General features: G+C 27.4%; 1 protein-coding gene and 1 long non-coding RNA gene across 3 annotated transcripts in view; one reads left to right on the top strand and one right to left on the bottom strand.

Moving 5' to 3' along the window:
- The window catches only part of Abd-B (Abdominal B), a 279,754-nt gene that overhangs the window by 143,163 nt on the left and 126,382 nt on the right, over window positions 1–10,209 (top strand). The gene's annotated exons all lie outside the window — the stretch shown is intronic.
- On the bottom strand, window positions 3,184–10,148 carry LOC106680142 (uncharacterized). The gene is made up of 4 exons (XR_001343075.2): window positions 10,043–10,148; window positions 9,634–9,849; window positions 6,966–7,194; window positions 3,184–3,385 (listed from the first exon to the last, which is right to left on the bottom strand). It is a non-coding gene; the product is annotated as an uncharacterized lncRNA (long non-coding RNA).

The following is a 10,209-nucleotide window of genomic DNA, read 5'->3' as shown; positions in this document are numbered from 1 at the left end:
TTGGACAACTGTATTTTGCCGATGTTTTGAGATTTTATTGTTTTCACATTGCCAATTTTTTTGAAACTGATGTGTTGTACATTAAATAACAAATAAATGTAGACTACAACTAACTGACAATAAACAAGATCCTCAACAAACATATATCATTAACTGCTTAGAAAAAATGTTAAAATGTTGATTATATAATATATCATTATAATGTTAAATATTCCATACACGAAAAAATAATAAATAGTACATCATGTTATTTTCAAGTATTTACAATTAATTTGATTACTAATTAAACAACTCAAATGAAATCCTGTTTAACCAAACTGTTATTATTCTTAGTGCTTATATAAAATTCAAGTCATAAAAAATAAATAAATAATAAAAATACTTCTCTATAATCCACATATTATTATCATTTAAATCGGCTTTCTAATTTCCATTTTTGCTCAAGAAAGCAGTGAAGTAGTGAATATTGCTATTAATTAACTTTCAGTTTTCATTCACCAATTTCAGCAATATACTTAATCTGATACATGTTTGCTAATAATATTGTTGTTATAATAATAAATAACAGATTTTCGTTTATTTATAGTAAATTTACATAAAACATATTGATAAATTTTATCAAATATTACATTAGTTAATATCATAGTTTAAAATTTCCACTACCAAATGCACTTGTCAGAGATCATGTTCTTCATCATGTTATATCTTTGAAATATATATATCATAAATATTTTTAAAAACTTCCCTTATTCTCAAACAGAATAAAATTTTGTTGAAGTACTCCTTGATGTTGTTCTTTCATTAACATATTAATCACATTTATCATAAACTGTATTTTACAATTTGTTCCATTGATGAAATATATCTAATCAGAATGATCCATTACGAGGTCAAAACATTTTCAAAATTAATATACAAGTCCAAATTTTCAAATATATTTTTGTCATATAAAGGGATTAAACTACTCCAAAATTAGGTAGAATTAATCATTATTTATTTATTGCTAATAATTATTAACTTTATTGTAATAAAATGTATTATAACTTCATGATCCCAATATTAATTTTCAAATTAGAAAACATTCAGTTTGATCTTTTTTTTTTTTTAATATCTTCTTACCAGTGTGTGAAGTCTTTAAGTGGATTGATCTTCCATTAAATTACAAATTAGTTTTACTTATAAAACACAGATTCCAAACAATCAAAATTATGTTATTTTTCTTCTTTTTTCCCCTGTAATCACATCACCATTGTAATATTGTAATAATCTTGTAAGCGTGAAAAAATAGTTAAATTAAAAAAAAAAACTCACAGCTATCTTTCATCAGTAATTAACTTCTTGAATAATTACACTAAAATGTATGATCTAATAAGAATTTTGTTTAAAAATCAATTTACCTGAATTTTATTCCAAATTTACGCAATATTTATTTATCTTTGGAATTTAATCTCATAAAAAATACTTAATTGTGAAACTAAAACACTAAAATGTGAATTTTAGTTATGACCAGTTTTTTTTTTTTAAACTGAAAGTTATAACCTAAAACAATATAAAACAAAAAATAACTAAAAGCTATAAACCTTAAACCATAATTAGAGTCCATATTTGTATCAATCTCAATTTAACTCAGGATAGTTTATTAAATTAGTTTAATTTATTGTATTCTTCATATCTATTTATTTTTTAAAAATATTTTTACTTTTTAATCTTTAAAATTTCAAAGTTTTTGTAAAATTCGATAATTTTTTTAAAAAAATTTATTATTTATTTTACTAACAATAATTTTAAGATTATGTTATACACAATAATAAGAAAAGATGAACCTATGGTATATTAAGTCTGGTAGGAATTCATGAAACTGCCTACAGATGTCACTGTACTCTGTTCATCATGTTATTCTAATAATTTTCGTTATTATTAAATTTTTCTTTTAATGAGTGTTCAACAAACAGAAATAGATAACTATTATTCATTTTTATGTTCTATTTCATTTTTATTGTAATTCCTGTTCAATAACAGTTTAGTAAACTGAGATCATACAAGTACTTTCGTAGTTTTTTAGATAATAAACAAAATATTAAATACTACATTAATGAGAAGATTTAGCCTTTTCTATTCCGAATTAGTTGTTGAAATAAATCATGATATAAAAAATCTATTCTCTTTGTTGTTTTTTTCCCCTTAGGCAGCTCAAAAATCATTATCACAATCACAGTGGTGGTAATTACATGTTTTAAAAACAAAAAACATTCGGCCATTGAAAAAAATAAAAATGAAAATAAAGTTATATTTGAAAGAACAAATTACCTAATCTTTCTCTCAATTCCCTAGATTTGGTCAAAATCTTTAGAATACAGCGTAAAAGGATATAAAGGAGAACCTTGGCTTACATATATATTGAACAATTCTTGCATGAGACTGCAGTTTAGGAAGATTAGGAATTAGGAAAGATTCCGATAAAGAAAATATACGATTACTCATAAAAAAAAAAAAAAAGAGTGAATAATAACTAAAAACACTTGTTTATAATTTATTTCTTGAAATAATAGACGTCTGGCCTTGAGTGATCTAGAAAATATTTTCCAAGAATAAAATATTATTCAAATCCTATTACATTACGTTACGATTTTAAGTCAATTGCTTGAAGGATGACGTTTTCCTGTTTTCAGATGCAGCTGAATTCATGATAAAAAAGAATGATAAGTTTTCGAGAAAAATTCACTCTAAAAACTTCATATACATGCAAATATAACTCAAAATACGTCATTCTTATGGTATTAATATTAATCAATGCATATTTCTCCATATATATAAATATCTCTTTATGTAGACACTTTCAATAATTAAAAATGTGTAAGAACAGTATCCAACTGCTTTTACTTATTTTTAAGATAATTAATGCATATTTCTCCATGTATATAAATATTTCTTTATGTAGACACTTTCAATAGGTTAAAATGTGTAAGAACAGTATCCAACTGCTTTTACTTATTTTTAAGATAAATTAGTCAAGTTGTAAAAAGTTAATATATGATTTTAATATTTATGTATTAAATATATCTCATTTTTGTATATCAAAAGAAATCTGTCATATCACGATTATTGACTAATAACTTTATATAAATTACATGTTAGTCTAACATCTATTTTGTAGTGGAAGTTTAAAAATAGAGACTCACTACTTATGTGCATACGTGGGGCAGAAAAGGCTATTCCTATTTCTGGCCCCGTCAGGCACATACAGGATTAGATCTGTTTGATTTGGGGTCGCTCTCAGCAAACACTTTGTGATGAAAACATTCTTTGGCGCTAGGTTCAGTATTTAGTGTCTGGCTTGGTGGAGTAAGAAATTGACTTCGTAAGTTATATTTCTGCAGTATCTGATCTGTAACTTAATGCATATGTAGCATATCTAATAATAATCTATAACTTAAACATTAACAACATAACAGGCCTACAGGAAGGCATAAACAAAATATTTATATTTTTAATTCTATATGTACTTCAACACTTCTATACACAAATTCTTAAGTGATGATCTATAAATATTATTTTATATCATGTCACTTTAATATTTAAAAAAATTATTAGAGCTTTACTCTATCATTTTTTTTCACTTCATGGTATTCTTACCTTAATGAAAGAAGAAATTAAAAAAAAAAAAAATAAAATTACTAATTATTATTATTAGAAGATTCCAGAAATCCTGAAAGCCTTATCACTAAGATATAAAAAGTAAATATTTATGAAAAGGTAAATCAGAAACAGCACATATTATATTGACAGTCAATGAAGTAGGCAGATTTTTATGTTATCATTATTATAATGTAATGCGATTTTTTGTATCTTTTATAGACTGTTGATGTGAGAAGTACTGTCTTTGGTTTACATTCTTGTGGTCTTATCCTTTTCAACTCTAAGGTTGCCTAAATTGACAATGTTTTGGCTAGTTGATTATTTATTGTCATTTGTTAGACTTGAGGCATTCCTTTTGAAATGTTACAGTAATAACCATGTTCATTGTTCTTTTATTTTGTTTTTAAATTATTGTTATTTTTATTTAATTATGTTATGACTTTGTTCTATCACATTGTAAGTTATTAAACTATTTAGAAGAAATTTTAACTAACCAAAGATTATCTTAATATCTTGTATTTAATATTCGATTATTTATATCAATTGGTCCATTTATCATATTGTCAAAACATAATAAGACGAATTGATTTCAAGTAGAATCATAGAGACAATGGGTTTTCGTACCGATTGAGCCATGTGACATTTCACAAGGAAAATGGAAAGTTATCACAATGTTAAGTAAATTCAATATGTGTTAATATTTGGCTAACTATGTTTTGGGCTTAAAAATGTAAAATAATTAACCATTATAATTAATAATTAACAATTATGTAAAACGATTAGTTAATCTAAAAGATATTCGTAAAAGAACACAGATGGACAGAAAATAAATAAATAAAACATAACCAAAGTATAAGAAGATATTAAGTTGCATTTGAATTATGAGGAACCAATGTTGATGGTTTAAGTTTTTCAGTGAATCTTAACTATCACAATAAATTATTGTATATTTTTTCACATTTATTTCGTTCGAAAATATATGTATTCTCAGGTAGATATGAAATCAAAGTCTGGCTCTGAGTTAAAAACACAAGCCTTGGAAACAATAGCTCAAAAGTACCCTACTTAGAATTGGTTTCACATTTATACGGACGGATCAGTGGAATCAACCGTTATAAATGTTAGCAGGAATTTACTCAAGAGATTTCCAATTCAGTACTGCAGTATGTAAGGAGTTAACAAACTTTAACTGTGAAATAGCAGCTTTCCACGTCGCCTTAAGAACACTGTCTATAAAGTAAGATCAGAGTATTGTTATCTTCACAGACTCTCAAGCAGCTATCTTTGGTGTTACTAACACGCACGATATTCTATCAAATGCTGTTTTGGAATCTAAATCCCTCCTTCACGACCTGATACTTCAAGGCATTAATATGGCCCTATAATGGATTCCGAGCCATTGTGGGATTTCAGGAAACGATGAAGCAGATAGTTTCGCAAGGCAAGAGGCAAAATTGTCACAACCAATCCATCCAAGATCTTATGACTCAGAATGATAAGGGCCATAATTGAGGAAGAAACAAAAACAGCACACATGGAAAAAGTGGAAGGGGAAAGATATGAGAGTTTAATACAAAACCCAATCCCAGTTAACCTCCCAAGAGATGAGGTGTTCTGCTTTCGCCGCCTAGCCACGACTATGTGTAGAATCATTTCCACAATATAGGTCTGGTTCGGAATCCTACGTGTGTGCTGTGCGACCAAGGGAGAAAGGATGAAGACAACCTTGAGACATATCCTTCTCTGACAGAATTTAGAAAAAACAAAATTCACTAGAGAGCATTTGAAAAAATCTAGTAGATATTGGGCAGCAAGACGACGAATGTTCGAAAGACCAACGACTTCGGCATAAATATATATATATATATATATATATGTGCCCAATCACCTATCAGTTTGTTGCAATTTCGACTGAAGATGGAAAAACCCTTGCTAAATATACTAGTTGATGTGTCTCCTGTAAATTTTATAGTCATAATTCAGTTTTACTTTTCTTTTAAACGTCGGATAGGCTAAATTATTTGGTTCGAGTCAGAGATGAAACTTGTTCTAATTCTAAATAACCGCTTTGAAGCGCTCGGAACGAGAGAATATGTTCAACAATATTCGGGGATAGGCGGTGCTGATTGGTTGATAATAATAAACGTACATACGGATATTGGCCTGCATAAATTATTCATACAATCCCCGAGGGTTTACAGCCCTGCGCACGAACACCCCTTCTTCCGGGGGGTGGCAATATTGAAATTCGCAATCTCACCCTATCCCTTTATTCTGAACTGCGTTGAATATATATAGGCGTTCATCTCACCGCTCCAGCTTTATTGCATCGATATTTTGGTATATACCTATCGAATTTCATATTTATAAACCCTAAGTCGTAAAGCCCCCAGACTCAGTTTCTGGATAAGGGTGTACATCCTCTGTCCCCAAGAGATTGCGTTGGAGGAATGAAGCAATGAAAAGAAATATTGAACTATTCCGATCCCTCCGAACCACATAAGTAGACTCTTATTGTTATGACTTGACTACAGAGTTGTTATAATTATTAACTATAAATTATTGTCTTGTCTTGACTAGAGAACATTTCAAAAGTGCAGAACCACAAAATCCTAGACACCCTATATAATTTGGTTTTATTAATCATTTATACACTAAAATTCAACTCTATTTTATGTTGATTTAAATCCGTTTAAATAGTTAGCGAATTCATCAGAGTAAAGTATATTCCCTCACGTTCCCCTCAATAGAACATATCTAATGTTGTCATTAAGATGGGTGCGCGAACCCCAGCCAGATCTAAACGAGATGGCAGCCCCTCTAAGGAGTCTTGCCCACTAATCACTGAGAGATTTAATTAAAGATAGCGGCAAAGCCCCTCACAAGCTAAGTCCTCAGGCTAAGTTGAACCCATAGCGCCAACTCTAACTCTTCCGAGTCACTTTAATTAAAATAGCCGCTATAAGTTTACTGCGTTCGCTGTCAGGACCGTCTGCTTGAGAATTATACAGCCCCCACTCCTTCTCAACTCCTTTCATTAACTTTAATTAAAATCCGCTCCGAAATGTGCAATGGTTGAGAAAGTTCTTAAGGCTTGGGGGATTTGAAACCACAAATTTAGAACAGTAACTTAGCATTTCCTAGGAGAATTTAATACTTAGTTGGAAGAGAAATGCTATTAGGCACTCACTCGGAATCATATAATGTTCTTAATAATCAGTGGCAAGACGGAAAATAATTTTATCATTTTTTATTTTTATAAAAAATAATTCAATAACAACAATAATTTTTTTATTCTTACTTGAAGATTATACTTACTATATACTTACTTCGAGAAATAGGTTGTAACAATTAGCCTTGATCCATCCCAAGAATTTTTATTACTATGTCTTTCTCTCTCTCTCTCTCTCCACATAGTAGTCAAAAACGATAAAATCGGAAGTTTTTGTTTAGTTTAAGCCGTGGATCCCAATCAAAAACATTTTGTTACCTTTTTAGTAACTTGCTCCTTCAATAGTTCAACAACGTTTAGGTCCATTTTCAGCTTCCTGACGCCAACTAGTCTTAAATAAATTGATTAATTATTAAAAAAACAAATAAAAAGTATAATGAATTAATTAGTTTAATACATAATCATAACAAAAATTAACTTCACATAGGGGAGAAAGTAGCTGTTAATCAATGCAATAACTTGCAGTTCGATTTTCAACCTGACTCCAACAGTAAATAAATTAATTAATTAATATCAGGACCTATAAAAATACATAATTATAATAAAAATTAACTTTACGCAGGTAAAAATATTAAATTTTAAATTATCTGTTTAGCAATTAAATCAATACCTTCTAGGTACATTTGGGGACTCCTAAAACCAAATGCACATAAATTAATTAATAAAATAACAAATGCAAAAGCAAACAGTTATTTTTTAAGTATGATAAATCATTATAAAGAATACATAATTATGTTAAATGATAATAAAAAAATAATTATAATACATAAAACAATAATAATTGGCAAACAATTATAACTTTGAATTAATTTAACAACTTTTACCATATCATTACCAACTGTTAAAGTAGTTAGCAGCAAGTAATATATTTTTCATTTCAAACAACTTTATTTAAAAAAGACTCACATACATATTGGACATTCACTTTTCAGTTGGATATGTATTTGTCGTTATATTATATTATAACTTCATGATTTGGAGAAATTAAATAATGTTAAGTAATATGGCTATGGAAAAATAATTACAATTATTTATGAATGATGGATACAAATAATTAAATTGTAAAATAAAATATTACAAAAACACCAAATATTGAAAAAAAAAAAAATTAATTTATTTAGGATAGCTAGTCAAGTAGGGAAAAAACTGATAAAAAAATATTAATGTGGAGTCATTAGTCATTATTTAATTTTAAAAGATTTAAATTATATAAACTTTCACGCAAACCATTTTTCATACCATAACAAATATTAATCCATACCATTTTTAAAATTTTAGATATATCTCATAAATTCTGATGAAATAATAGTCCTAAGTTTTTATTTAAACATAAAATTGGCATGGTTTCAATCTCTTCTATTTATCTACTCGTTTGGCATCTTTTGTTTGTATCTTTTTCAAAATTTCCTAGAAATAATCAACAATAATTAGAAATTTAAGATTACATAATACCTGAATATTATGTAACTAAATACTGTTGTACTTGTTAGCTATACTTGGGAATAAAAGAACGAATACGAAAAGAAGGTTACTCTAATGACATTCATCCCACTGAGCTACAATAATTCATTTAATTACAGCTTGTTAGGTTCAAGGACTAAAGAACTGATATGTCGATACAATATTTATGTTTATGAATAACATATAAGAAAAATAAAATATTAATAAATAATGTTCCTACTTCTAAAATGCCAATTCGTAGTTTGATTTATAATTACAGTGGTTTCCTTAAAAATAATGGAATAAATTATCAAACAAATGTAACATTTCCAACTAGATCGGGGTATGATGACGATGAAGGGTTAGAATCTTCCACCCTGCATCACCCCCACAGTTCTTAATCAGACTTAACAACTGTCTTGCCCATTACGGACTTAGAGCCTGAAGAATCAAGTCAGTAAATCAAGAAGTATCTAGATTTTTTCCCCTCTTTAATGCATATCTCCGTTTCCTTTTTACTTTTACCGTCTCCTTCCCCTCTATTATCCCTTTTATAGCGACAATAATTCAAGTATTTTTTGTATTCTACTTCATTAAGAGAGTTTGTTTTTTCGGTATTATTCTAACAGAAATTCTACAATATCGTAGTTTATTTCACCTATTTATTAGTTGAATAGTCCTTTGATATTATTAGTAGTATTTATAGTTATACTTCAGAAAATTCACATATTATTTCGCGAATAACAATCATGAATCGATTGACAAGCCACATGATGAAAATTGTTTTGAAACATTTTAATATTGACATTTAATGTTTTATATAATTCATACTTCATTATATTATATGCTAACATATTGAAATTATTGGGTAACCTAAACGAACATAATATATAACTTTATTGCACAAAAATTCCAATTGCCTTCGAAGTAGTTGCTTGTTTCATTTTCACTCCAAGCTATTTAATTATATAACATAATTTATTTTTTTAAAATTCATTATTAATTATTATCCGTTATTTTCTTATTTTACTTTACTTAATCATTTAGTATGTTTCAAATATAAGATAGTTTAGGACTTGAATATTTGATTTGAGAGAGTCAATAAAAAGAAATTGATTAATTATTGTACTCAGCTAACCATAAATCTTTAACGTTTATTTGCATTATTTTCCAAATGTAATAGTTTCCCACTCTATTAACTGTATCAAAATAAACGATCTTGATATATTTTTGAACAGCATCTTATCTATTTAAACAATTAATGTAATACATTTTTATAAAACATTAAATATGTAATATTTATATCATAATCTGAAGAAATTTACCTGATTTTTTTCACAGGAATGAAGAAAACGTTGTCAGTTGTCTAAACTCATGATTTTAGAATAGTACTTTCATATGAAACTTATTCTTTTTCTTCTATTATGACGAAGAAGATACGATATTTGTTAAAAATGACACACTTTAGACACTGCCAGCTCTTTTACTAAAGTCTGCAATTGTCTTTTACTAGAACATCCTCTTCAGCAATATTAAAAACTCTAAAACAATGAAATTGCTATTTTAGAAAATTATTATTATATTCATTTTATAAAAATTAATAAACTATATTTTATGATTCCTAAAACAATTTATGAGACGAGTGAACAAAGATTTCCATACCTATGAAAAAACAAATAATTATTATTATTGATTTTATTTTATTGTACTAATTAAGTACAAAAACATACATACATATAAGTTCATTTATATATTTTGTGAAATTGTTCATTCTTACTTCTTCCATTACAAAAACCACCACATAAGCAAAATGCAACTCATGTTTTGTCTCAAATTGTTTCTGAAAGAAAAGAAAAAAAGAATTAAAAAATAAATATAAATATTAAAATACTGTTGTATAA

This window comes from Halyomorpha halys, unplaced genomic scaffold, assembly GCF_000696795.3.
Source record: "Halyomorpha halys isolate HHAL.00 unplaced genomic scaffold, Hhal_1.1 Scaffold15.1, whole genome shotgun sequence".
NCBI classification, from domain to species: Eukaryota; Metazoa; Arthropoda; class Insecta; order Hemiptera; family Pentatomidae; genus Halyomorpha; species Halyomorpha halys.
The sequence above is the reverse complement of the archived record's forward strand: the minus strand, read 5'-3'. Positions and strand labels throughout refer to the sequence as shown.